This window comes from Ammospiza caudacuta, chromosome 2 (assembly GCF_027887145.1).
Source record: "Ammospiza caudacuta isolate bAmmCau1 chromosome 2, bAmmCau1.pri, whole genome shotgun sequence".
Classification (NCBI taxonomy): Eukaryota; Metazoa; Chordata; class Aves; order Passeriformes; family Passerellidae; genus Ammospiza; species Ammospiza caudacuta.
Genome location: NC_080594.1, coordinates 11,943,044 through 11,965,323, shown reverse-complemented (window position 1 = coordinate 11,965,323; position 22,280 = coordinate 11,943,044).

The window sequence follows — 22,280 nt, the reverse complement described above, 5'->3', positions numbered from 1 at the left end:
TGTCTCTCTCCCATCTCCACAGAATCCCTTTCTGAACTTCTGAGGCCATGGTTGCCACCACGTTCCTTCTGTTGCTTGTGCAAGGCCTCCTGCAGTACCCGCAGCAGGTCGGCAATGGGCTGGATGAGGCCGCGCTGGACAGCATGCAGCAGCGTGCTGAGTATCTGAACCAGCAGATGACTGGGCTGCTGCAGGAGCTGGAGCAGAAGAGCCTGAAGCAGAGTGCTGGTGCCTGGGGAGCCCTGCTTGGGTGGCAGTTCTGGACTGTTCTTGGAATCCTTGTTGTCCTCTTGGTGCTGTGGTTTGGACTCAAGAAAATGAGATGCAATCCAGACAGCAGTGGCCCAAGGGAGGGCTCCTTCATCAACTTGGTCGTGGAAGAAGAAGTGGACAATGTTGTAGCAAGGGAAGAAATAGAAAGCAACAATGAAAACGCGGAAGAAGAGCAAGACTACAATGTTGAAAGTAACCATCAAAGCATTTTTGAGATGGTGGTCCAGTGTCCTTGTGCGTGCCTGTTTGATCATCTTGTTGAGAGCACGGTTGAGAACCGAAATGATGATCGACCTGAAGGGTAAACTCTTGGAGATCTTCGGCAAAGACTTATCAGAGAGTTTCTACCCGATGGCACAAGAAGGTGGAAGGTGTGGGAGAGGGCAGCGCCTTTGAAGGCTGGAGTCCCCTTGCACACGATGTTGTGTACTGTGTGCTTGTAGCCCGGAGACCCCCTCCAGGACATGCCTGCCACCTGGAGCTGGACACTACGGGGATGTCCCAGAGGAGCTTCTGTGTCTGTGTGGAGCTGCTGTGCACTTGCATGAGGGAGCAGCTGTTGGAGGACATGCTTTGTTTCCTCCACGACCCAGAGCAGGAGCTGTGCTTCTGGGGCCTCTGGACAGAGCCCCGTTGTACATATTGACATCCCATAAGTAGTGCATTTAGTGTATTCAATAATACCCTCTACTTAGTGCATTTACTATAGATATTAAGACCCTTTTTACTGTAGATATATACTATATTTTACGATAGTGCATTTACTGTAGATATTAAGACCCTTTTTTTGCTAGTACATTTAGTAGATATATTAAGACCCTCCAGTTTATGCATTTTTTATATATGATTGACCCTCTAGTTAATACATTCAGCAATGATGACGTATCATTGCTATTCTTTAAATAAACAGGACCATTCTGATACCTTGAGTGTGAATGGTCTTCTTGACCCCAACCTATACTGTAAGATTTATGAATTGCGTGAGTTGTGAATTAGTGACATCACCAGTGTCACAATGGGGGCAGCCAGAAACAGCAGCCGCAGGAAACACTGCCCCAGTGCAGCCTTGGTCAGTGGCGTGCGTGCTGCACACTGACAGGAGGCTGTGCTGATCACTGAGTGAGGCCGACGGCAGAAACGAGAGTTCCTGGGGATCCACTTCTCAAGGGGCATCCAGAGGCCAGTTTCTGGCGGGAGCGCTTTTGGCAGGGCACGGTGCTGCTGCTGCTGCTGCTGCTGGGCAGTGGCACAGGCCTTGCCGCGTGCAGGCTGCCTGGGCCCTCTGTGCTGCCCTCAGATCCCCAGGGCTCCACTTCCCCTAGTACTGCCTCCCTCTCTCCCTGTCTCTCTCCCATCTCCACAGAATCCCTTTCTGAACTTCTGAGGCCATGGTTGCCACCACGTTCCTTCTGTTGCTTGCGCAAGGCCTCCTGCAGTACCCGCAGCAGGTCGGCAATGGGCTGGATGAGGCCGCGCTGGACAGCATGCAGCAGCGTGCTGAGTGTCTGAACCAGCAGATGACTGGGCTGCTGCAGGAGCTGGAGCAGAAGAGCCTGAAGCAGAGTGCTGGTGCCTGGGGAGCCCTGCTTGGGTGGCAGTTCTGGACTGTTCTTGGAATCCTTGTTGTCATCTTGGTGCTGTGGTTTGGACTCAAGGAAATGAGATGCAATCCAGACAGCAGTGGCCCAAGGGAGGGCTCCTTCATCAACTTGGTTGTGGAAGAAGAAGTGGACAATGTTGTAGCAAGGGAAGAAATAGAAAGCAACAATGAAAACGCGGAAGAAGAGCAAGACTACAATGTTGAAAGTAACCATCAAAGCATTTTTGAGATGGTGGTCCAGTGTCCTTGTGCGTGCCTGTTTGATCATCTTGTTGAGAGCACGGTTGAGAACCGAAATGATGATCGACCTGAAGGGTAAACTCACGGAGATCTTCAGCAAAGACTTATCAGAGAGTTTCTACCCGATGGCACAAGAAGGTGGAAGGTGTGGGAGAGGGCAGCGCCTTTGAAGGCTGGAGTCCCCTTGCACACGATGTTGTGTACCGTGTGCTTGTAGCCCGGAGACCCCCTCCAGGACATGCCTGCCACCTGGAGCTGGACACTACGGGGATGTCCCAGAGGAGCTTCTGTGTCTGTGTGGAGCTGCTGTGCACTTGCATGAGGGAGCAGCTGTTGGAGGACATGCTTTGTTTCCTCCACGACCCAGAGCAGGAGCTGTGCTTCTGGGGCCTCTGGACAGAGCCCCGTTGTACATATTGACATCCCATAAGTAGTGTATTCAATAATACCCTCTACTTAGTGCATTTACTATAGATATTAAGACCCTTTTTACTGTAGATATATACTATATTTTACGATAGTGCATTTACTGTAGATATTAAGACCCTTTTTTTGCTAGTACATTTAGTAGATATATTAAGACCCTCCAGTTTATGCATTTTTTATATATGATTGACCCTCTAGTTAATACATTCAGCAATGGTGAAGTATCATTGCTATTCTGTAAATAAACAGCACCATTCTGGTACCTTGAGTGTGCATGGTCTTCTTGACCCCAACCTATACTGTAAGATTTATGAATTGCGTGAGTTGTGAATTAGTGACATCACCAGTGTCACAATGGGGGCAGCCAGAAACAGCAGCCGCAGGAAACACTGCCCCAGTGCAGCCTTGGTCAGTGGCGTGCGTGCTGCACACTGACAGGAGGCTGTGCTGATCACTGAGTGAGGCCGACGGCAGAAACGAGAGTTCCTGGGGATCCACTTCTCAAGGGGCATCCAGAGGCCAGTTTCTGGCGGGAGCGCTTTTGGCAGGGCACGGTGCTGCTGCTGCTGCCCCTGCTGGGCAGCGGCACAGGCCTTGCCGCGTGCAGGCTGCCTGGGCCCTCTGTGCTGCCCTCAGATCCCCAGGGCTCCACTTCCCCTAGTACTGCCTCCCTCTCTCCCTGTCTCTCTCCCATCTCCACAGAATCCCTTTCTGAACTTCTGAGGCCATGGTTGCCACCACGTTCCTTCTGTTGCTTGTGCAAGGCCTCCTGCAGTACCTGCAGCAGGTCGGCAATGGGCTGGATGAGGCCGCGCTGGACAGCATGCAGCAGCGTGCTGAGTATCTGAACCAGCAGATGACTGAGCTGTTGCAGGAGCTGGAGCAGAAGAGCCTGAAGCAGAGTGCTGGTGCCTGGGGAGCCCTGCTTGGGTGGCAGTTCTGGACTGTTCTTGGAATCCTTGTTGTCCTCTTGGTGCTGTGGTTTGGACTCAAGAAAATGAGATGCAATCCAGACAGCAGTGGCCCAAGGGAGGGCTCCTTCATCAACTTGGTCGTGGAAGAAGAAGGGGACAATGTTGTAGCAAGGGAAGAAATAGAAAGCAACAATGAAAACACGGAAGAAGAGCAAGACTACAATGTTGAAAGTAACCATCAAAGCATTTTTGAGGTGGTGGTCCAGTGTCCTTGTGCGTGCCTGTTTGATCATCTTGTTGAGAGCACGGTTGAGAACCGAAATGATGATCGACCTGAAGGGTAAACTCACGGAGATCTTCGGCAAAGACTTATCAGAGAGTTTCTACCCGATGGCACAAGAAGGTGGAAGGTGTGGGAGAGGGCAGCGCCTTTGAAGGCTGGAGTCCCCTTGCACACGATGTTGTGTACCGTGTGCTTGTAGCCCGGAGACCCCCTCCAGGACATGCCTGCCACCTGGAGCTGGACACTACGGGGATGTCCCAGAGGAGCTTCTGTGTCTGTGTGGAGCTGCTGTGCACTTGCATGAGGGAGCAGCTGTTGGAGGACATGCTTTGTTTCCTCCACGACCCAGAGCAGGAGCTGTGCTTCTGGGGCCTCTGGACAGAGCCCCGTTGTACATATTGACATCCCATAAGTAGTGTATTCAATAATACCCTCTACTTAGTGCATTTACTATAGATATTAAGACCCTTTTTACTGTAGATATATACTATATTTCACGATAGTGCATTTACTGTAGATATTAAGACCCTTTTTTTGCTAGTACTTTTAGTAGATATATTAAGACCCTCCAGTTTATGCATTTTTTATATATGATTGACCCTCTAGTTAATACCTTCAGCAATGATGACGTATCATTGCTATTCTTTAAATAAACAGGACCATTCTGATACCTTGAGTGTGCATGGTCTTCTTGACCCCAACCTATACTGTAAGATTTATGAATTGCGTGAGTTGTGAATTAGTGACATCACCAGTGTCACAATGGGGGCAGCCAGAAACAGCAGCCGCAGGAAACACTGCCCCAGTGCAGCCTTGGTCAGTGGCGTGCGTGCTGCACACTGACAGGAGGCTGTGCTGATCACTGAGTGAGGCCGACGGCAGAAACGAGAGTTCCTGGGGATCCACTTCTCAAGGGGCATCCAGAGGCCAGTTTCTGGCGGGAGCGCTTTTGGCAGGGCACGGTGCTGCTGCTGCTGCCCCTGCTGGGCAGCGGCACAGGCCTTGCCGCGTGCAGGCTGCCTGGGCCCTCTGTGCTGCCCTCAGATCCCCAGGGCTCCACTTCCCCTAGTACTGCCTCCCTCTCTCCCTGTCTCTCTCCCATCTCCACAGAATCCCTTTCTGAACTTCTGAGGCCATGGTTGCCACCACGTTCCTTCTGTTGCTTGTGCAAGGCCTCCTGCAGTACCTGCAGCAGGTCGGCAATGGGCTGGATGAGGCCGCGCTGGACAGCATGCAGCAGCGTGCTGAGTATCTGAACCAGCAGATGACTGAGCTGTTGCAGGAGCTGGAGCAGAAGAGCCTGAAGCAGAGTGCTGGTGCCTGGGGAGCCCTGCTTGGGTGGCAGTTCTGGACTGTTCTTGGAATCCTTGTTGTCCTCTTGGTGCTGTGGTTTGGACTCAAGAAAATGAGATGCAATCCAGACAGCAGTGGCCCAAGGGAGGGCTCCTTCATCAACTTGGTCGTGGAAGAAGAAGGGGACAATGTTGTAGCAAGGGAAGAAATAGAAAGCAACAATGAAAACGCGGAAGAAGAGCAAGACTACAATGTTGAAAGTAACCATCAAAGCATTTTTGAGATGGTGGTCCAGTGTCCTTGTGCGTGCCTGTTTGATCATCTTGTTGAGAGCACGGTTGAGAACCGAAATGATGATCGACCTGAAGGGTAAACTCACGGAGATCTTCAGCAAAGACTTATCAGAGAGTTTCTACCCGATGGCACAAGAAGGTGGAAGGTGTGGGAGAGGGCAGCGCCTTTGAAGGCTGGAGTCCCCTTGCACACGATGTTGTGTACCGTGTGCTTGTAGCCCGGAGACCCCCTCCAGGACATGCCTGCCACCTGGAGCTGGACACTACGGGGATGTCCCAGAGGAGCTTCTGTGTCTGTGTGGAGCCTCTGTGGACTTGCATGAGGGAGTAGCTGTTGGAGGACATGCTTTGTTTCCTCCACGACCCAGAGCAGGAGCTGTGCTTCTGGGGCCTCTGGACAGAGCCCCGTTGTACATATTGACATCCCATAAGTAGTGCATTTAGTGTATTCAATAATACCCTCTACTTAGTGCATTTACTATAGATATTAAGACCCTTTTTACTGTAGATATATACTATATTTTACGATAGTGCATTTACTGTAGATATTAAGACCCTTTTTTTGCTAGTACATTTAGTAGATATATTAAGACCCTCCAGTTTATGCATTTTTTATATATGATTGACCCTCTAGTTAATACATTCAGCAATGGTGAAGTATCATTGCTATTCTGTAAATAAACAGCACCATTCTGGTACCTTGAGTGTGCATGGTCTTCTTGACCCCAACCTATACTGTAAGATTTATGAATTGCGTGAGTTGTGAATTAGTGACATCACCAGTGTCACAATGGGGGCAGCCAGAAACAGCAGCCGCAGGAAACACTGCCCCAGTGCAGCCTTGGTCAGTGGCGTGCGTGCTGCACACTGACAGGAGGCTGTGCTGATCACTGAGTGAGGCCGACGGCAGAAACGAGAGTTCCTGGGGATCCACTTCTCAAGGGGCATCCAGAGGCCAGTTTCTGGCGGGAGCGCTTTTGGCAGGGCACGGTGCTGCTGCTGCTGCCCCTGCTGGGCAGCGGCACAGGCCTTGCCGCGTGCAGGCTGCCTGGGCCCTCTGTGCTGCCCTCAGATCCCCAGGGCTCCACTTCCCCTAGTACTGCCTCCCTCTCTCCCTGTCTCTCTCCCATCTCCACAGAATCCCTTTCTGAACTTCTGAGGCCATGGTTGCCACCACGTTCCTTCTGTTGCTTGTGCAAGGCCTCCTGCAGTACCTGCAGCAGGTCGGCAATGGGCTGGATGAGGCCGCGCTGGACAGCATGCAGCAGCGTGCTGAGTATCTGAACCAGCAGATGACTGAGCTGTTGCAGGAGCTGGAGCAGAAGAGCCTGAAGCAGAGTGCTGGTGCCTGGGGAGCCCTGCTTGGGTGGCAGTTCTGGACTGTTCTTGGAATCCTTGTTGTCCTCTTGGTGCTGTGGTTTGGACTCAAGAAAATGAGATGCAATCCAGACAGCAGTGGCCCAAGGGAGGGCTCCTTCATCAACTTGGTCGTGGAAGAAGAAGGGGACAATGTTGTAGCAAGGGAAGAAATAGAAAGCAACAATGAAAACGCGGAAGAAGAGCAAGACTACAATGTTGAAAGTAACCATCAAAGCATTTTTGAGGTGGTGGTCCAGTGTCCTTGTGCGTGCCTGTTTGATCATCTTGTTGAGAGCACGGTTGAGAACCGAAATGATGATCGACCTGAAGGGTAAACTCACGGAGATCTTCGGCAAAGACTTATCAGAGAGTTTCTACCCGATGGCACAAGAAGGTGGAAGGTGTGGGAGAGGGCAGCGCCTTTGAAGGCTGGAGTCCCCTTGCACACGATGTTGTGTACCGTGTGCTTGTAGCCCGGAGACCCCCTCCAGGACATGCCTGCCACCTGGAGCTGGACACTACGGGGATGTCCCAGAGGAGCTTCTGTGTCTGTGTGGAGCTGCTGTGCACTTGCATGAGGGAGCAGCTGTTGGAGGACATGCTTTGTTTCCTCCACGACCCAGAGCAGGAGCTGTGCTTCTGGGGCCTCTGGACAGAGCCCCGTTGTACATATTGACATCCCATAAGTAGTGCATTTAGTGTATTCAATAATACCCTCTACTTAGTGCATTTACTATAGATATTAAGACCCTTTTTACTGTAGATATATACTATATTTTACGATAGTGCATTTACTGTAGATATTAAGACCCTTTTTTTGCTAGTACATTTAGTAGATATATTAAGACCCTCCAGTTTATGCATTTTTTATATATGATTGACCCTCTAGTTAATACATTCAGCAATGATGACGTATCATTGCTATTCTTTAAATAAACAGGACCATTCTGATACCTTGAGTGTGCATGGTCTTCTTGACCCCAACCTATACTGTAAGATTTATGAATTGCGTGAGTTGTGAATTAGTGACATCACCAGTGTCACAATGGGGGCAGCCAGAAACAGCAGCCGCAGGAAACACTGCCCCAGTGCAGCCTTGGTCAGTGGCGTGCGTGCTGCACACTGACAGGAGGCTGTGCTGATCACTGAGTGAGGCCGACGGCAGAAACGAGAGTTCCTGGGGATCCACTTCTCAAGGGGCATCCAGAGGCCAGTTTCTGGCGGGAGCGCTTTTGGCAGGGCACGGTGCTGCTGCTGCTGCTGCTGCTGGGCAGTGGCACAGGCCTTGCCGCGTGCAGGCTGCCTGGGCCCTCTGTGCTGCCCTCAGATCCCCAGGGCTCCACTTCCCCTAGTACTGCCTCCCTCTCTCCCTGTCTCTCTCCCATCTCCACAGAATCCCTTTCTGAACTTCTGAGGCCATGGTTGCCACCACGTTCCTTCTGTTGCTTGTGCAAGGCCTCCTGCAGTACCTGCAGCAGGTCGGCAATGGGCTGGATGAGGCCGCGCTGGACAGCATGCAGCAGCGTGCTGAGTGTCTGAACCAGCAGATGACTGGGCTGCTGCAGGAGCTGGAGCAGAAGAGCCTGAAGCAGAGTGCTGGTGCCTGGGGAGCCCTGCTTGGGTGGCAGTTCTGGACTGTTCTTGGAATCCTTGTTGTCCTCTTGGTGCTGTGGTTTGGACTCAAGAAAATGAGATGCAATCCAGACAGCAGTGGCCCAAGGGAGGGCTCCTTCATCAACTTGGTCGTGGAAGAAGAAGGGGACAATGTTGTAGCAAGGGAAGAAATAGAAAGCAACAATGAAAACGCGGAAGAAGAGCAAGACTACAATGTTGAAAGTAACCATCAAAGCATTTTTGAGATGGTGGTCCAGTGTCCTTGTGCGTGCCTGTTTGATCATCTTGTTGAGAGCACGGTTGAGAACCGAAATGATGATCGACCTGAAGGGTAAACTCTTGGAGATCTTCGGCAAAGACTTATCAGAGAGTTTCTACCCGATGGCACAAGAAGGTGGAAGGTGTGGGAGAGGGCAGCGCCTTTGAAGGCTGGAGTCCCCTTGCACACGATGTTGTGTACTGTGTGCTTGTAGCCCGGAGACCCCCTCCAGGACATGCCTGCCACCTGGAGCTGGACACTACGGGGATGTCCCAGAGGAGCTTCTGTGTCTGTGTGGAGCTGCTGTGCACTTGCATGAGGGAGCAGCTGTTGGAGGACATGCTTTGTTTCCTCCACGACCCAGAGCAGGAGCTGTGCTTCTGGGGCCTCTGGACAGAGCCCCGTTGTACATATTGACATCCCATAAGTAGTGCATTTAGTGTATTCAATAATACCCTCTACTTAGTGCATTTACTATAGATATTAAGACCCTTTTTACTGTAGATATATACTATATTTTACGATAGTGCATTTACTGTAGATATTAAGACCCTTTTTTTGCTAGTACATTTAGTAGATATATTAAGACCCTCCAGTTTATGCATTTTTTATATATGATTGACCCTCTAGTTAATACATTCAGCAATGATGACGTATCATTGCTATTCTTTAAATAAACAGGACCATTCTGATACCTTGAGTGTGAATGGTCTTCTTGACCCCAACCTATACTGTAAGATTTATGAATTGCGTGAGTTGTGAATTAGTGACATCACCAGTGTCACAATGGGGGCAGCCAGAAACAGCAGCCGCAGGAAACACTGCCCCAGTGCAGCCTTGGTCAGTGGCGTGCGTGCTGCACACTGACAGGAGGCTGTGCTGATCACTGAGTGAGGCCGACGGCAGAAACGAGAGTTCCTGGGGATCCACTTCTCAAGGGGCATCCAGAGGCCAGTTTCTGGCGGGAGCGCTTTTGGCAGGGCACGGTGCTGCTGCTGCTGCTGCTGCTGGGCAGTGGCACAGGCCTTGCCGCGTGCAGGCTGCCTGGGCCCTCTGTGCTGCCCTCAGATCCCCAGGGCTCCACTTCCCCTAGTACTGCCTCCCTCTCTCCCTGTCTCTCTCCCATCTCCACAGAATCCCTTTCTGAACTTCTGAGGCCATGGTTGCCACCACGTTCCTTCTGTTGCTTGCGCAAGGCCTCCTGCAGTACCCGCAGCAGGTCGGCAATGGGCTGGATGAGGCCGCGCTGGACAGCATGCAGCAGCGTGCTGAGTGTCTGAACCAGCAGATGACTGGGCTGCTGCAGGAGCTGGAGCAGAAGAGCCTGAAGCAGAGTGCTGGTGCCTGGGGAGCCCTGCTTGGGTGGCAGTTCTGGACTGTTCTTGGAATCCTTGTTGTCATCTTGGTGCTGTGGTTTGGACTCAAGGAAATGAGATGCAATCCAGACAGCTGTGGCCCAAGGGAGGGCTCCTTCATCAACTTGGTTGTGGAAGAAGAAGTGGACAATGTTGTAGCAAGGGAAGAAATAGAAAGCAACAATGAAAACGCGGAAGAAGAGCAAGACTACAATGTTGAAAGTAACCATCAAAGCATTTTTGAGATGGTGGTCCAGTGTCCTTGTGCGTGCCTGTTTGATCATCTTGTTGAGAGCACGGTTGAGAACCGAAATGATGATCGACCTGAAGGGTAAACTCACGGAGATCTTCAGCAAAGACTTATCAGAGAGTTTCTACCCGATGGCACAAGAAGGTGGAAGGTGTGGGAGAGGGCAGCGCCTTTGAAGGCTGGAGTCCCCTTGCACACGATGTTGTGTACCGTGTGCTTGTAGCCCGGAGACCCCCTCCAGGACATGCCTGCCACCTGGAGCTGGACACTACGGGGATGTCCCAGAGGAGCTTCTGTGTCTGTGTGGAGCTGCTGTGCACTTGCATGAGGGAGCAGCTGTTGGAGGACATGCTTTGTTTCCTCCACGACCCAGAGCAGGAGCTGTGCTTCTGGGGACTCTGGACAGAGCCCCGTTGTACATATTGACATCCCATAAGTAGTGTATTCAATAATACCCTCTACTTAGTGCATTTACTATAGATATTAAGACCCTTTTTACTGTAGATATATACTATATTTCACGATAGTGCATTTACTGTAGATATTAAGACCCTTTTTTTGCTAGTACATTTAGTAGATATATTAAGACCCTCCAGTTTATGCATTTTTTATATATGATTGACCCTCTAGTTAATACCTTCAGCAATGATGACGTATCATTGCTATTCTTTAAATAAACAGGACCATTCTGATACCTTGAGTGTGCATGGTCTTCTTGACCCCAACCTATACTGTAAGATTTATGAATTGCGTGAGTTGTGAATTAGTGACATCACCAGTGTCACAATGGGGGCAGCCAGAAACAGCAGCCGCAGGAAACACTGCCCCAGTGCAGCCTTGGTCAGTGGCGTGCGTGCTGCACACTGACAGGAGGCTGTGCTGATCACTGAGTGAGGCCGACGGCAGAAACGAGAGTTCCTGGGGATCCACTTCTCAAGGGGCATCCAGAGGCCAGTTTCTGGCGGGAGCGCTTTTGGCAGGGCACGGTGCTGCTGCTGCTGCCCCTGCTGGGCAGCGGCACAGGCCTTGCCGCGTGCAGGCTGCCTGGGCCCTCTGTGCTGCCCTCAGATCCCCAGGGCTCCACTTCCCCTAGTACTGCCTCCCTCTCTCCCTGTCTCTCTCCCATCTCCACAGAATCCCTTTCTGAACTTCTGAGGCCATGGTTGCCACCACGTTCCTTCTGTTGCTTGTGCAAGGCCTCCTGCAGTACCTGCAGCAGGTCGGCAATGGGCTGGATGAGGCCGCGCTGGACAGCATGCAGCAGCGTGCTGAGTATCTGAACCAGCAGATGACTGAGCTGTTGCAGGAGCTGGAGCAGAAGAGCCTGAAGCAGAGTGCTGGTGCCTGGGGAGCCCTGCTTGGGTGGCAGTTCTGGACTGTTCTTGGAATCCTTGTTGTCCTCTTGGTGCTGTGGTTTGGACTCAAGAAAATGAGATGCAATCCAGACAGCAGTGGCCCAAGGGAGGGCTCCTTCATCAACTTGGTCGTGGAAGAAGAAGGGGACAATGTTGTAGCAAGGGAAGAAATAGAAAGCAACAATGAAAACGCGGAAGAAGAGCAAGACTACAATGTTGAAAGTAACCATCAAAGCATTTTTGAGATGGTGGTCCAGTGTCCTTGTGCGTGCCTGTTTGATCATCTTGTTGAGAGCACGGTTGAGAACCGAAATGATGATCGACCTGAAGGGTAAACTCACGGAGATCTTCAGCAAAGACTTATCAGAGAGTTTCTACCCGATGGCACAAGAAGGTGGAAGGTGTGGGAGAGGGCAGCGCCTTTGAAGGCTGGAGTCCCCTTGCACACGATGTTGTGTACCGTGTGCTTGTAGCCCGGAGACCCCCTCCAGGACATGCCTGCCACCTGGAGCTGGACACTACGGGGATGTCCCAGAGGAGCTTCTGTGTCTGTGTGGAGCTGCTGTGCACTTGCATGAGGGAGCAGCTGTTGGAGGACATGCTTTGTTTCCTCCACGACCCAGAGCAGGAGCTGTGCTTCTGGGGCCTCTGGACAGAGCCCCGTTGTACATATTGACATCCCATAAGTAGTGCATTTAGTGTATTCAATAATACCCTCTACTTAGTGCATTTACTATAGATATTAAGACCCTTTTTACTGTAGATATATACTATATTTTACGATAGTGCATTTACTGTAGATATTAAGACCCTTTTTTTGCTAGTACATTTAGTAGATATATTAAGACCCTCCAGTTTATGCATTTTTTATATATGATTGACCCTCTAGTTAATACATTCAGCAATGATGACGTATCATTGCTATTCTTTAAATAAACAGGACCATTCTGATACCTTGAGTGTGCATGGTCTTCTTGACCCCAACCTATACTGTAAGATTTATGAATTGCGTGAGTTGTGAATTAGTGACATCACCAGTGTCACAATGGGGGCAGCCAGAAACAGCAGCCGCAGGAAACACTGCCCCAGTGCAGCCTTGGTCAGTGGCGTGCGTGCTGCACACTGACAGGAGGCTGTGCTGATCACTGAGTGAGGCCGACGGCAGAAACGAGAGTTCCTGGGGATCCACTTCTCAAGGGGCATCCAGAGGCCAGTTTCTGGCGGGAGCGCTTTTGGCAGGGCACGGTGCTGCTGCTGCTGCCCCTGCTGGGCAGCGGCACAGGCCTTGCCGCGTGCAGGCTGCCTGGGCCCTCTGTGCTGCCCTCAGATCCCCAGGGCTCCACTTCCCCTAGTACTGCCTCCCTCTCTCCCTGTCTCTCTCCCATCTCCACAGAATCCCTTTCTGAACTTCTGAGGCCATGGTTGCCACCACGTTCCTTCTGTTGCTTGTGCAAGGCCTCCTGCAGTACCCGCAGCAGGTCGGCAATGGGCTGGATGAGGCCGCGCTGGACAGCATGCAGCAGCGTGCTGAGTATCTGAACCAGCAGATGACTGGGCTGCTGCAGGAGCTGGAGCAGAAGAGCCTGAAGCAGAGTGCTGGTGCCTGGGGAGCCCTGCTTGGGTGGCAGTTCTGGGCTGTTCTTGGAATCCTTGTTGTCCTCTTGGTGCTGTGGTTTGGACTCAAGAAAATGAGATGCAATCCAGACAGCAGTGGCCCAAGGGAGGGCTCCTTCATCAACTTGATGGAGGAAGAAGAAGTGGACAATGTTGTAGCAAGGGAAGAAATAGAAAGCAACAATGAAAACGCGGAAGAAGAGCAAGACTACAATGTTGAAAGTAACCATCAAAGCATTTTTGAGGTGGTGGTCCAGTGTCCTTGTGCGTGCCTGTTTGATCATCTTGTTGAGAGCACGGTTGAGAACCGAAATGATGATCGACCTGAAGGGTAAACTCACGGAGATCTTCAGCAAAGACTTATCAGAGAGTTTCTACCCGATGGCACAAGAAGGTGGAAGGTGTGGGAGAGGGCAGCGCCTTTGAAGGCTGGAGTCCCCTTGCACACGATGTTGTGTACCGTGTGCTTGTAGCCCGGAGACCCCCTCCAGGACATGCCTGCCACCTGGAGCTGGACACTACGGGGATGTCCCAGAGGAGCTTCTGTGTCTGTGTGGAGCTGCTGTGCACTTGCATGAGGGAGCAGCTGTTGGAGGACATGCTTTGTTTCCTCCACGACCCAGAGCAGGAGCTGTGCTTCTGGGGCCTCTGGACAGAGCCCCGTTGTACATATTGACATCCCATAAGTAGTGCATTTAGTGTATTCAATAATACCCTCTACTTAGTGCATTTACTATAGATATTAAGACCCTTTTTACTGTAGAAATATACTATATTTTACGATAGTGCATTTACTGTAGATATTAAGACCCTTTTTCTGCTAGTACATTTAGTAGATATATTAAGACCCTCCAGTTTATGCATTTTTTATATATGATTGACCCTCTAGTTAATACCTTCAGCAATGATGACGTATCATTGCTATTCTTTAAATAAACAGGACCATTCTGATACCTTGAGTGTGCATGGTCTTCTTGACCCCAACCTATACTGTAAGATTTATGAATTGCGTGAGTTGTGAATTAGTGACATCACCAGTGTCACAATGGGGGCAGCCAGAAACAGCAGCCGCAGGAAACACTGCCCCAGTGCAGCCTTGGTCAGTGGCGTGCATGCTGCACACTGACAGGAGGCTGTGCTGATCACTGAGTGAGGCCGACGGCAGAAACGAGAGTTCCTGGGGATCCACTTCTCAAGGGGCATCCAGAGGCCAGTTTCTGGCGGGAGCGCTTTTGGCAGGGCACGGTGCTGCTGCTGCTGCCCCTGCTGGGCAGCGGCACAGGCCTTGCCGCGTGCAGGCTGCCTGGGCCCTCTGTGCTGCCCTCAGATCCCCAGGGCTCCACTTCCCCTAGTACTGCCTCCCTCTCTCCCTGTCTCTCTCCCATCTCCACAGAATCCCTTTCTGAACTTCTGAGGCCATGGTTGCCACCACGTTCCTTCTGTTGCTTGCGCAAGGCCTCCTGCAGTACCCGCAGCAGGTCGGCAATGGGCTGGATGAGGCCGCGCTGGACAGCATGCAGCAGCGTGCTGAGTATCTGAACCAGCAGATGACTGGGCTGCTGCAGGAGCTGGAGCAGAAGAGCCTGAAGCAGAGTGCTGGTGCCTGGGGAGCCCTGCTTGGGTGGCAGTTCTGGACTGTTCTTGGAATCCTTGTTGTCCTCTTGGTGCTGTGGTTTGGACTCAAGGAAATGAGATGCAATCCAGACAGCAGTGGCCCAAGGGAGGGCTCCTTCATCAACTTGATGGAGGAAGAAGAAGTGGACAATGTTGTAGCAAGGGAAGAAATAGAAAGCAACAATGAAAACGCGGAAGAAGAGCAAGACTACAATGTTGAAAGTAACCATCAAAGCATTTTTGAGGTGGTGGTCCAGTGTCCTTGTGCGTGCCTGTTTGATCATCTTGTTGAGAGCACGGTTGAGAACCGAAATGATGATCGACCTGAAGGGTAAACTCACGGAGATCTTCGGCAAAGACTTATCAGAGAGTTTCTACCCGATGGCACAAGAAGGTGGAAGGTGTGGGAGAGGGCAGCGCCTTTGAAGGCTGGAGTCCCCTTGCACACGATGTTGTGTACCGTGTGCTTGTAGCCCGGAGACCCCCTCCAGGACATGCCTGCCACCTGGAGCTGGACACTACGGGGATGTCCCAGAGGAGCTTCTGTGTCTGTGTGGAGCTGCTGTGCACTTGCATGAGGGAGCAGCTGTTGGAGGACATGCTTTGTTTCCTCCTCGACCCAGAGCAGGAGCTGTGCTTCTGGGGCCTCTGGACAGAGCCCCGTTGTACATATTGACATCCCATAAGTAGTGCATTTAGTGTATTCAATAATACCCTCTACTTAGTGCATTTACTATAGATATTAAGACCCTTTTTACTGTAGATATATACTATATTTCACGATAGTGCATTTACTGTAGATATTAAGACCCTTTTTTTGCTAGTACATTTAGTAGATATATTAAGACCCTCCAGTTTATGCATTTTTTATATATGATTGACCCTCTAGATAATACATTCAGCAATGATGACGTATCATTGCTATTCTTTAAATAAACAGGACCATTCTGATACCTTGAGTGTGCATGGTCTTCTTGACCCCAACCTATACTGTAAGATTTATGAATTGCGCGAGTTGTGAATTAGTGACATCACCAGTGTCACAATGGAGGCAGCCAGAAACAGCAGCCGCAGGAAACACTGCCCCAGTGCAGCCTTGGTCAGTGGCGTGCGTGCTGCACACTGACAGGAGGCTGTGCTGATCACTGAGTGAGGCCGACGGCAGAAACGAGAGTTCCTGGGGATCCACTTCTCAAGGGGCATCCAGAGGCCAGTTTCTGGCGGGAGCGCTTTTGGCAGGGCACGGTGCTGCTGCTGCTGCTGCTGCTGGTCAGCGGCACAGGCCTTGCCGCGTGCAGGCTGCCTGGGCCCTCTGTGCTGCCCTCAGATCCCCAGGGCTCCACTTCCCCTAGTACTGCCTCCCTCTCTCCCTGTCTCTCTCCCATCTCCACAGAATCCCTTTCTGAACTTCTGAGGCCATGGTTGCCACCACGTTCCTTCTGTTGCTTGCGCAAGGCCTCCTGCAGTACCCGCAGCAGGTCGGCAATGGGCTGGATGAGGCCGCGCTGGACAGCATGCAGCAGCGTGCTGAGTATCTGAACCAGCAGATGACTGGGCTGCTGCAGGAGCTGGAACAGAAGAGCCTGAAGCAGAGTGCTGGTGCCTGGGGAGCCCTGCTTGGGTGGCAGTTCTGGACTGTTCTTGGAATCCTTGTTGTCCTCTTGGTGCTGTGGTTTGGACTCAAGGAAATGAGATGCAATCCAGACAGCAGTGGCCCAAGGGAGGGCTCCTTCATCAACTTGGTCGTGGAAGAAGAAGTGGACAATGTTGTAGCAAGGGAAGAAATAGAAAGCAACAATGAAAACGCGGAAGAAGAGCAAGACTACAATGTTGAAAGTAACCATCAAAGCATTTTTGAGGTGGTGGTCCAGTGTCCTTGTGCGTGCCTGTTTGATCATCTTGTTGAGAGCACGGTTGAGAACCGAAATGATGATCGACCTGAAGGGTAAACTCACGGAGATCTTCGGCAAAGACTTATCAGAGAGTTTCTACCCGATGGCACAAGAAGGTGGAAGGTGTGGGAGAGGGCAGCGCCTTTGAAGGCTGGAGTCCCCTTGCACACGATGTTGTGTACCGTGTGCTTGTAGCCCGGAGACCCCCTCCAGGACATGCCTGCCACCTGGAGCTGGACACTACGGGGATGTCCCAGAGGAGCTTCTGTGTCTGTGTGGAGCTGCTGTGCACTTGCATGAGGGAGCAGCTGTTGGAGGACATGCTTTGTTTCCTCCACGACCCAGAGCAGGAGCTGTGCTTCTGGGGCCTCTTGACAGAGCCCCGTTGTACATATTGACATCCCATAAGTAGTGCATTTAGTGTATTCAATAATACCCTCTACTTAGTGCATTTACTATAGATATTAAGACCCTTTTTACTGTAGATATATACTATATTTTACGATAGCGCATTTACTGTAGATATTAAGACCCTTTTTTTGCTAGTACATTTAGTAGATATATTAAGACCCTCCAGTTTATGCATTTTTTATATATGATTGACCCTCTAGTTAATACATTCAGCAATGATGACGTATCATTGCTATTCTTTAAATAAAAAGGACCATTCTGGTACCTTGAGTGTGCATGGTCTTCTTGACCCCAACCTATACTGTAAGATTTATGAATTGCGTGAGTTGTGAATTAGTGACATCACCAGTGTCACAATGGAGGCAGCCAGAAACAGCAGCCGCAGGAAACACTGCCCCAGTGCAGCCTTGGTCAGTGGCGTGCGTGCTGCACACTGACAGGAGGCTGTGCTGATCACTGAGTGAGGCCGACGGCAGAAACGAGAGTTCCTGGGGATCCACTTCTCAAAGGGCATCCAGAGGCCAGTTTCTGGCGGGAGCGCTTTTGGCAGGGCACGGTGCTGCTGCTGCTGCCCCTGCTGGGCAGCGGCACAGGCCTTGCCGCGTGCAGGCTGCCTGGGCCCTCTGTGCTGCCCTCAGATCCCCAGGGCTCCACTTCCCCTAGTACTGCCTCCCTCTCTCCCTGTCTCTCTCCCATCTCCACAGAATCCCTTTCTGAACTTCTGAGGCCATGGTTGCCACCACGTTCCTTCTGTTGCTTGTGCAAGGCCTCCTGCAGTACCTGCAGCAGGTCGGCAATGGGCTGGATGAGGCCGCGCTGGACAGCATGCAGCAGCGTGCTGAGTATCTGAACCAGCAGATGACTGGGCTGCTGCAGGAGCTGGAGCAGAAGAGCCTGAAGCAGAGTGCTGGTGCCTGGGGAGCCCTGCTTGGGTGGCAGTTCTGGACTGTTCTTGGAATCCTTGTTGTCCTCTTGGTGCTGTGGTTTGGACTCAAGAAAATGAGATGCAATCCAGACAGCAGTGGCCCAAGGGAGGGCTCCTTCATCAACTTGGTCGTGGAAGAAGAAGGGGACAATGTTGTAGCAAGGGAAGAAATAGAAAGCAACAATGAAAACGCGGAAGAAGAGCAAGACTACAATGTTGAAAGTAACCATCAAAGCATTTTTGAGGTGGTGGTCCAGTGTCCTTGTACGTGCCTGTTTGATCATCTTGTTGAGAGCACGGTTGAGAACCGAAATGATGATCGACCTGAAGGGTAAACTCTTGGAGATCTTCGGCAAAGACTTATCAGAGAGTTTCTACCCGATGGCACAAGAAGGTGGAAGGTGTGGGAGAGGGCAGCGCCTTTGAAGGCTGGAGTCCCCTTGCACACGATGTTGTGTACCGTGTGCTTGTAGCCCGGAGACCCCCTCCAGGACATGCCTGCCACCTGGAGCTGGACACTACGGGGATGTCCCAGAGGAGCTTCTGTGTCTGTGTGGAGCTGCTGTGCACTTGCATGAGGGAGCAGCTGTTGGAGGACATGCTTTGTTTCCTCCACGACCCAGAGCAGGAGCTGTGCTTCTGGGGCCTCTGGACAGAGCCCCGTTGTACATATTGACATCCCATAAGTAGTGCATTTAGTGTATTCAATAATACCCTCTACTTAGTGCATTTACTATAGATATTAAGACCCTTTTTATTGTAGATATATACTATATTTTACGATAGTGCATTTACTGTAGATATTAAGACCCTTTTTTTGCTAGTACTTTTAGTAGATATATTAAGACCCTCCAGTTTATGCAATTTTATATATGATTGACCCTCTAGTTAGTACATTCAGTAATGGTGAAGTATCATTGCTATTCTGTAAATAAACAGGACCATGCTGGTACCTTGAGTGTGCATGGTCTTCTTGACCCCAACCTATACTGTAAGATTTATGAATTGCGTGAGTTGTGAATTAGTGACATCACCAGTGTCACAATGGGGGCAGCCAGAAACAGCAGCTGCAGGTAACACTGACCCAGTGCAGCCTTGGTCAGTGGCGTGCGTGCTGCACACTGACAGGAGGCTGTGCTGATCACTGAGTGAGGCCGACGGCAGAAACGAGAGTTCCTGGGGATCCACTTCTCAAGGGGCATCCAGAGGCCAGTTTCTGGCGGGAGCGCTTTTGGCAGGGCACGGTGCTGCTGCTGCTGCTGCTGCTGGGCAGTGGCACAGGCCTTGCCGTGTGCAGGCTGCCTGGGCCCTCTGTGCTGCCCTCAGATCCCCAGGGCTCCACTTCCCCTAGTACTGCCTCCCTCTCTCCCTGTCTCTCTCCCATCTCCACAGAATCCCTTTCTGAACTTCTGAGGCCATGGTTGCCACCACGTTCCTTCTGTTGCTTGTGCAAGGCCTCCTGCAGTACCCGCAGCAGGTCGGCAATGGGCTGGATGAGGCCACGCTGGACAGCATGCAGCAGCGTGCTGAGTGTCTGAACCAGCAGATGACTGGGCTGCTGCAGGAGCTGGAGCAGAAGAGCCTGAAGCAGAGTGCTTGTGCCTGGGGAGCCCTGCTTGGGTGGCAGTTCTGGGCTGTTCTTGGAATCCTTGTTGTCCTCTTGGTGCTGTGGTTTGGACTCAAGAAAATGAGATGCAATCCAGACAGCAGTGGCCCAAGGGAGGGCTCCTTCATCAACTTGGTCGTGGAAGAAGAAGTGGACAATGTTGTAGCAAGGGAAGAAATAGAAAGCAACAATGAAAACGCGGAAGAAGAGCAAGACTACAATGTTGAAAGTAACCATCAAAGCATTTTTGAGGTGGTGGTCCAGTGTCCTTGTGCGTGCCTGTTTGATCATCTTGTTGAGAGCACGGTTGAGAACCGAAATGATGATCGACCTGAAGGGTAAACTCACGGAGATCTTCGGCAAAGACTTATCAGAGAGTTTCTACCCGATGGCACAAGAAGGTGGAAGGTGTGGGAGAGGGCAGCGCCTTTGAAGGCTGGAGTCCCCTTGCACACGATGTTGTGTACCGTGTGCTTGTAGCCCGGAGACCCCCTCCAGGACATGCCTGCCACCTGGAGCTGGACACTACGGGGATGTCCCAGAGGAGCTTCTGTGTCTGTGTGGAGCTGCTGTGCACTTGCATGAGGGAGCAGCTGTTGGAGGACATGCTTTGTTTCCTCCACGACCCAGAGCGGGGGCTGTGCTTCTGGGGCCTCTGGACAGAGCCCCGTTGTACATATTGACATCCCATAAGTAGTGCATTTAGTGTATTCAATAATACCCTCTATTTAGTGCATTTACTATAGATATTAAGACCCTTTTTACTGTAGATATATACTATATTTTACGATAGTGCATTTACTGTAGATATTAAGACCCTCTTTTTGCTAGTACATTTAGTAGATATATTAAGACCCTCCCGTTTATGCATTTTTTATATATGATTGACCCTCTAGATAATACATTCAGCAATGATGACGTATCATTGCTATTCTTTAAATAAACAGGACCATTCTGGTACCTTGAGTGTGCATGGTCTTCTTGACCCCAACCTATACTGTAAGATTTATGAATTGCGCGAGTTGTGAATAAGTGACATCACCAGTGTCACAATGGAGGCAGCCAGAAAGAGCAGCTGCAGGTAACACTGCCCCAGTGCAGCCTTGGTCAGTGGCGTGCGTGCTGCACACTGACAGGAGGCTGTGCTGATCACTGAGTGAGGCCGACGGCAGAAACGAGAGTTCCTGGGGATCCACTTCTCAAAGGGCATCCAGAGGCCAGTTTCTGGCGGGAGCGCTTTTGGCAGGGCACGGTGCTGCTGCTGCTGCTGCTGCTGGGCAGTGGCACAGGCCTTGCCGCGTGCAGGCTGCCTGGGCCCTCTGTGCTGCCCTCAGATCCCCAGGGCTCCACTTCCCCTAGTACTGCCTCCCTCTCTCCCTGTCTCTCTCCCATCTCCACAGAATCCCTTTCTGAACTTCTGAGGCCATGGTTGCCACCACGTTCCTTCTGTTGCTTGTGCAAGGCCTCCTGCAGTACCCGCAGCAGGTCGGCAATGGGCTGGATGAGGCCGCGCTGGACAGCATGCAGCAGCGTGCTGAGTGTCTGAACCAGCAGATGACTGGGCTGCTGCAGGAGCTGGAGCAGAAGAGCCTGAAGCAGAGTGCTGGTGCCTGGGGAGCCCTGCTTGGGTGGCAGTTCTGGACTGTTCTTGGAATCCTTGTTGTCCTCTTGGTGCTGTGGTTTGGACTCAAGAAAATGAGATGCAATCCAGACAGCAGTGGCCCAAGGGAGGGCTCCTTCATCAACTTGGTCGTGGAAGAAGAAGTGGACAATGTTGTAGCAAGGGAAGAAATAGAAAGCAACAATGAAAACGCGGAAGAAGAGCAAGACTACAATGTTGAAAGTAACCATCAAAGCATTTTTGAGGTGGTGGTCCAGTGTCCTTGTGCGTGCCTGTTTGATCATCTTGTTGAGAGCACGGTTGAGAACCGAAATGATGATCGACCTGAAGGGTAAACTCACGGAGATCTTCAGCAAAGACTTATCAGAGAGTTTCTACCCGATGGCACAAGAAGGTGGAAGGCGTGGGAGAGGGCAGCGCCTTTGAAGGCTGGAGTCCCCTTGCACACGATGTTGTGTACCGTGTGCTTGTAGCCCGGAGACCCCCTCCAGGACATGCCTGCCACCTGGAGCTGGACACTACGGGGATGTCCCAGAGGAGCTTCTGTGTCTGTGTGGAGCTGCTGTGCACTTGCATGAGGGAGCAGCTGTTGGAGGACATGCTTTGTTTCCTCCACGACCCAGAGCAGGAGCTGTGCTTCTGGGGCCTCTGGACAGAGCCCCGTTGTACATATTGACATCCCATAAGTAGTGCATTTAGTGTATTCAATAATACCCTCTATTTAGTGCATTTACTATAGATATTAAGACCCTTTTTACTGTAGATATATACTATATTTTACGATAGTGCATTTACTGTAGATATTAAGACCCTTTTTTTGCTAGTACATTTAGTAGATATATTAAGACCCTCCAGTTTATGCATTTTTTATATATGATTGACCCTCTAGTTAATACATTCAGCAATGATGACGTATCATTGCTATTCTTTAAATAAACAGGACCATTCTGGTACCTTGAGTGTGCATGGTCTTCTTGACCCCAACCTATACTGTAAGATTTATGAATTGCGCGAGTTGTGAATTAGTGACATCACCAGTGTCACAATGGAGGCAGCCAGAAACAGCAGCCGCAGGAAACACTG